Here is a 7108-nt window from a genome sequence, read left to right as displayed (position 1 = left end):
TAGAAAAACTGAGAATGCTGAGGCTTCTGGAAGACAGAAGTGAAGATAAAGTGATCAGAAATGGACCTGGGCAGGGGTAAGATTAGGGAACCTTGATTGAATGAAGTTGTTTAATCTTTATCCTAATATCAACTGGAAGCTGTTGAAAGAGTATCACCATGAAGTTTTTGCAGTAAGAGAACAGACTAGATCTATGGTCAGAAAGATACTGTGGTAGCAGGGGTAGGAGCCTAGAACAGGGACACACTTGATGCAAGGAGAGTCTAGGGGAGGGAGAGTAACCAAGTGAGAGATGATAAGGTCTGAATCTGAGGCCACAGCAGTGATGAATCATGGCTTCAGAACATACCATAGAGGAAGCTAGAACAATTACTATATCTGTCTCATTGCATGACTGAACCCCTGAAGGGGAAAGAATTTAAATGACTTTCTCAAAATCATATAATTAGTTGGTATCAGAGAGAATATAAGAGGCAGTCCAAACTAAACAACAATCTACTAGTCATCCCCCCTTTTTTTTTTCTTGAAAAGATAACTGGGACGTGTCAGGAATGGATAATGTCCAATGATGTGCTTCTCAGAAAGGAAATGTAGGTGCTGAACTCAGTTGTTCATTGAAACAACTTGTTCTTTTTTTTTTAAGAGTTTATTTATTTATTCATGAGAGACACACAGAGAGAGGCAGAGACATAGGCAGAGGGAAAAGCAGACTCCATGCAGAGACCCCTATGTGGGACTTGATCCCAGGACCCCAGGATCACACTCCAGGCTGAAGGCAGGCACTCAACCGCTGAGCCACCCAGGCGTCCCTGAAGCAACTTTCTTAAATAGGAGCTAGTGTTTCCACAAGATTAAACCTTGAATAGGGGACCTCTGGATTTTAGGGTTGCTCTTCATTCTCTTGGTTTGTCATTCTCTCCATCCCCTGTCATGATTATAAAAATAGGTATTAGATCCAGAAGGGATTTGGCCAACATTGAGTTTGGTTATTTTTCAATCCTACATCACAGCTCAATGGGGGAGTGCATACCCTTCAGAGGTGTGCTGCCAAATGTTCGCTAATGTGCAGAATCTACTTCTGCTTTACATGAATTGCTTTCACGGCAATGCTATCTGACAGAATGCCAAATTGAGCAGGTTGTATGATCTGGTAGGAAGAGATCCCTGGGACCAAGAGTTAAGAGTGTGCCTTTTAGCAGAACACATGAGAGCTTTGGGAGTAGTTAGAAGTCAATATCAGGGCAGTAATTGGTTCCATCAACAACCCCTCAGAACTAAAGTGGGCTTTTGTGTGTAGAGCCCTAATGAGACACTGTTACAGACACTGTGAGATGTTGTTGTACTGAAATGATGATGGTATAATTCATGTGACTTGGAGGTTTTTAATCTACTCAGGCAAGCTGCCATAAATCCCAGTGTACCTTAAATTCCCCCAAATTAAGAACCACTCTTCTAGTCCACAGGGAAAGGCAAGATGACCACATGACACCAAGAAGGATCAGGACTCGTTTCTCTAGTAAGGCTCCTGCTGCTAAAACCAACCACACAGAAGCCCTCACACTTAGAAGTGCAACAACAAATATGGAAAGTAAAAATATCTAAGGTAATGCTTGTAACCTTAAAGTTTAAAAGGAAACCTCTGATGATTTTAATGTCAGCGTTTCAAATTTTACACATCTAAATTCAAATTTTACACATTCTTCCAAATAAAATGTTATGAAGGTGGTAGGTGAGAATCTGCTTGAGGTTGGTCATTCTTTTTTCAAAGATTTTACTTATGTATTCATGAGACACACACAGAGAGAGGTAGAGACATAAGCAGAAGGAGAAACAGGCTCCCCTCAGTAAGCCTGATGCAGGACTCATCCCAGGTCCCCTGAATCATGACCTGAACTGAACCAAAGGCAGATGCTTAACCACTAAGCCACCCAGGTGCCCTTGAGGTTGGTCATTTATCCATGACAAAGAGGCATTTTCAATGTCAAATTCTCCAGACACAAGAGAAATACATTCAGTATTAATGAATGATTGCTTAGCACAGACTAATTTCTATCTGAAGTTAACTTTCTGTATCAGACTTATTGTGTGTGTCTCTGCAGACTCTCTCAGCTGTATTGGCTCTTGGACCTTCATCTTCTTGCTCTGTTCTCAAGGTTGCCTCATCTGCACTAGTTAAAGTCTCTAGTTCCTTCCTCTAGTTCCAAATTGGAATGAAGCACCACATCACATGGTTTGGAATACCCAAAGGGCCAGGTCACACACCCCAGAAGTGTTGGGAATTACATCCACGGGGATAACTTTAACCAACTAGAGACAGAGGGTGGACAGGAAGCCAGCAGATACATTCTCTCTCTCCCCTCCTTAAGGGTCCCTTTTGAGGCATGGTTTACTGTGCAGCCATGGGCAAGCAGCTATGTCTCTTCACGAAACAGTGACTTGAATACTACACCTTGGATTTGTTTGCCAACTTCTCCTGTTTGTTTTTCCCCTTTCCCTAATTCTCACTGCCTTGGGATCTGGGGTTGTACCATCGAGGAAGGCATTGGAACTCAGATCTTATCTTGAGCCCTATTTTCTAAAAATCAATCTCTTCCCCCCACTCCTCTTCCTCTCTCTGCTGGTGAATTATTTCCCTCCCTAGGGATGTGACTTTATTTATTTATTTATTTATTTATTTATTTATTTATTTATTTTTTGGATGTGACTTTAAAGGGCAGACACATAGGCATTTTTTTTTTCACATAGGCATTTTTAATTGTATTGTACATCTTTGTCTAAGAAGGGAGAGTAGTACCTTTATGGGATTCTAGGATATATAAATTTTAATAAACATGATTATTAAAACTTCAGTAGGATAAAATCATATTTCTGATCTTTTCTTAAGATTTTATTTATTTGAGAGAGAGAGAGGGAGAGAGAGAGAGAGAGAGAGAGAGAAAGCAAACATGAGCAGGGGGGAGGGGAGGAAAGGGACAAAGTAGAGCAGACTTCCCACTGAGCAGGGAGCCCCAATGGGGCTCCATCCCAGGGTCCTGGAATCATGACCTGAGTAAAGGCAGATGCTTAACCAACTGAGCCATCCAGGTGCCCCTGATCATCTTTTTGATAGATGCTGCAATGCTGAACTAAGAAAAGCACAAAGAAAGACAGAAATAGGGAATGCTTTTACTTTTTCAGAGATAGGCTTTCGGCACTTTTGAAGTATTTCTCTGTGCATTTTATGGTGAAAACACGCATTCATTCTTTATTGCTATGGGTAGTACAGAGAGGCCAAACTCTGAGATATCCACACAAAGCTCCTCAATGGAGAAGAAGAGGGTCTAGCTCCCTCCTATAAAACACACTAAGCATCTATTTGTGCCGAGTACTATTCTATATGCTTTATATGCCTTCATTAATTAAACAGTCATTAACTGTTCACAGTGATCCAAGAGGTAAATGTTATTGTTACTTTCATTTTCCAGATGAGAAACCCACACTCAGCTTGGGTAGGGAAGGCCCACAGTCACAAAGTGTATGAAAGAAGCAAAGCCACTTTCACCTGTGCACCAAGTGCTTGCTTTCTGCCTACGACACAGGACACGGCCAGCTCCCACCCTGTCCAAGTGTGTCATTCAGGATGACAGGTCACTGGCACTCTCAGTTTCTGGGTAGGGAACGTCAGTGGCCCCAGGGTGAGAATGGCCTATGATCCAGCTAAGGGAGAAGCAGAGGGAATTCCAACCCCCACCCCTCTCTGCCAGCCCTAGTCTCAGTTTTCCCACTGCCATCCAACCTCCCTGCTATACACCCCTCTGTGGCTTGAGAAAGCTTGGTCACTAACAGGGTCCCCCTCACAAACTGGTGGTGGAAGAGGAGCACTGGGGTGAGGAGGGAGGGCACTTCGTTCCTTCTGTGGATCCTGGGAACACCAGGGCAGGGAAGAGTGCACTAGAGAAAGTGAACACCAGTTATTCTCTCCATATCCCATACCTGGCCTCATCCCTGCCATACCATGTTCAACTAGAACTTTACCTTCTACCTCATGGTTCATCAAGTTTTTGGCAATTTACTTCCTCACATTTTATTTAGACCCTTTTTAATCACTGAGGGGAAACCTACTCAGCATCTGGGACTCGATGTTTTTCTGCCTCTGGTCCTATAGCAGCCGGGCCAGCAAACTCCCCTTCCCTCTGCCCCGACCTACACCCAGGCTCCCTAAGCTCTGCTCTACCTCCTCAGCCTTCACCCCTCTTCTGGCTCTTACTGCCTCCTTTTCTCCTCCCTATACCATCCAATGGTGCCAGGCTAGTCCCTGCACCCTCAGAATGTCAGAAAATTGGCTCTGAGTCATACCCCTGTGGTCTCTGAGTCAGCACCACCCTGAATGAGGCAAACAGTCAATGTGCAAAACAAAATGTTGACTTGCCTCTTCCAGCAGCCTGGTCCCCACTGGGGAGCCCCTAACCTCTCTCATCTCTTTCCTCCACACCACCCCCTTCATTGAAAACCTGTGGAGCAGAAAGAAAGCAGGTACACAACAAGGTCAACGTTTTTATTCATTCATTTACATGATAAGCCATTTCATGGCCTACTCTTTGTCAGGAACCAGGGTAACAGGTGAGTGTGATTTCAGTCTTGAGCTTGGGCTAGCATTCTAGCCCTGAGAACAGCCTGTCCTAGGGCAGGAAGGAACAATTGCTCAGATTGTGGGTGAAAGTCACAATGCAGCTCCCAGTTCAGAACTGCTGGAAATGGATGTTGGGTCAGGGAGGGGCAGACACCGCACGCCAGGGGCTAGATAGGTGCCAGGTCTTAGAGGGAAGTATGCCCTGCAGTAAGGCACTTAGCCTTCACCCTGTGGTCACCAGGAGCCCAAATGGTTTTGGTATAGTGCAAGGTCTGAAATGCATTCTAGAAATGGCACTTCTTGGTAGGATAATGGCTTATGTGATTGCTTCTCCCAGAAGAAGTTTATATTCTAGTAAGAGTTAAGACTCAAGCTAAATAAGTGAAACACTAATATGAGAATTCAGGAATTGCTGTGGAGGCAGAGCAGGAATTTGGGGAAGACAGGCTGAGGCCTGGGGCCATGGAAACTACAGTAGGAGAATCACTCAAAGCTTCCACATTGCCTGCGACCTGCCTGCTGCTGCTGCTGCTTCTTGAGGAGTTAACTTGAAGAACATGAACAGCAGAAAGAAAAAGCAAAGTCCCGAGCCCTGCTCCCATCCACAGCTCCCTCCTTCTTTTGTTAAAACTCTTTGTAGAAAGCAATGAATGAGAGGATCAAAGAGTCCACTTCCTTCCCTTTGATGTGTGGTCAGAGTCGGGCTCTGATGTCAGACCTGTGTTGCATTTCATTAGACGTGATATGAAGCTTTCTTGAGGTCATTGTGACCACGCTGCTTTAACCAGACTACAAACAGGTTCATATCACTGGAAATATCAGAGCTCCCAGCCCCCTTCAGGCCCGTGAGAAAATTATACAGGTGAAGAAATTTGGGTGTAAATATCTCTTCTTGCTCTATACTGCTTCGCCTTATGGGGCCTCTCTCTTCAAGTCCTCTTTCCTGCCAAAATAGTCCCGATACTGCATTCATATGCCTTCCTCATGTCAAATTTTGGAACCTCAAGCATGTCTGAGAAGGGGCAAGTTTCGGTTTGAAATATATTATTTTTAGCTGAGAGAGCCCTTCCTTTATCTAAAACAACCTCAATCCCAGCTGATAGCAAGGAGCCAGTTTTCCTCTGACCATATTAGGTGAGCTCTGGGTAATGGCACTATGTTTGCTAGTGACATTGGAAGAAGCACAGTGCAAACTCCAGTTTGCCTCTCTCCAGAGAAAATACATAACCATAAATTTTCTCCTATTTATAGGACAAATGGTTTAAGCTGAAAAGCTGCACTTAGGCCCCCAAAGAACATGTTTCTTAGCACATCTTGATTTCAGGCTGCATTCAAAATTTGCTACGGGAAAGCGCTTTTAATGGAAAAACTGAGACTTTTAAGTTAGCTCTACTCACTTCCCAGACCAGATTAAGGCTCAGGCAAATGCCTGGATTCTTCTCCCTTGTGACTGAACTCATCTTCTTTGCAAAATGGGAAAACAGTCCTCACCAGCACTTCGGGTGTCAGATTCCCCATATACATCCTTGGGACCTTGAAAAAAAGTAAGAGTTGTCATCCAGGAGGAAAAAAAAGAATGAGAACTCTGCTGGTCTTGCTTATAATCACTTTATGCTCTCATAATTCTTTTCATTTTCTATTACAGGAGGAGGGGATTACCCTTTTTCCAGGGTTTAGGCCTTCTAAAAGTCTTCACCTTGCCCTGAGGGGTGGGGTGCGGGGCAGGAGTAGATCTCCTGGCCTTATCCCATGTCCCCCTTTTCTGGTCTCTGGTAGCTCCAGAGCTGGGCCTTCTATCTTCCTCTCTAAGCTGCTCAGGCCCATGGTCCTCTCAAGTCTCATTCTGTCGGTGGAGGGCAAAGCAGATGCCCCTACCTTGTCGTTGCCCCTAAGAACAATTATAAGAGTCCTCTCCCCGGTGCTTTGCTCCCTGCTAGTTTGTTTTTTGTTTTGTTTGTTTTTGGAGATAGGAGCCAAGGGAAAAAAACTAGTGTGAGGAATTTACCACAGTCCTTGTTCCTGGTGCTCTCAGCTGATGTCCCAGAAGACAAGTCCTGGAGGCGGATGAGCTGAGCTGAACACCTGGGTCTGCCTCTCCCATCCTTTGGCAAATCTCTTAACCATCCTGAGCCCAGTCTCCTCACCTATAAAACCTGCTCAAGGTATTGTGTGGGGATTAAGTGAACCAAGGCAGCCTTCACTTCCCTTCTGAAAATAACTTCTCACTCCTCTTTCTCCTCCTCTCCACTCTCTCTCTAGTATCTACAGAAGCCACAACCTGAAGATGGCGTACGCCATTTGGGCCTTGACCTAAGCTTCCCTCTTGAGCTGTTTGCTCTTTCCCTACTTCCTTCCTAACCTATTCTCAAAATTCAGCTCTATTTTTCTCTGGGAAGTTAGTAACTCCTCCTTCTGTGATACTGTAATATTTCAAACATACATTATGATGTGATAAGCACCACAAGTTTATTTACCTCTTTCACCTGGAGTAAGAGCTCC

General features: G+C 44.4%; 1 long non-coding RNA gene across 3 annotated transcripts in view; it reads right to left on the bottom strand.

The window, feature by feature from the left end:
- Positions 1-672: 672 nt before the first annotated feature.
- Positions 673-7108, bottom strand: part of LOC144280521 (uncharacterized) — a 120941-nt gene continuing 114505 nt past the window's right edge. For 2 of the 3 annotated variants that reach the window (XR_013348919.1, XR_013348914.1), the window contains exons 7-8: positions 6615-6762; positions 5917-6134 (exon numbers count right to left, since the gene is read on the bottom strand). This is a non-coding gene — a long non-coding RNA (uncharacterized LOC144280521). Of the gene's footprint in view, positions 926-5916; positions 6135-6614; positions 6763-7108 lie in introns of those variants that run through there. The other variant, XR_013348915.1, reaches the window with a different exon arrangement.

Source organism: Canis aureus, chromosome 12, assembly GCF_053574225.1.
Source record: "Canis aureus isolate CA01 chromosome 12, VMU_Caureus_v.1.0, whole genome shotgun sequence".
In the NCBI taxonomy this organism is placed as follows: Eukaryota; Metazoa; Chordata; class Mammalia; order Carnivora; family Canidae; genus Canis; species Canis aureus.
This window is presented reverse-complemented; position numbering and strand designations above follow the sequence as displayed.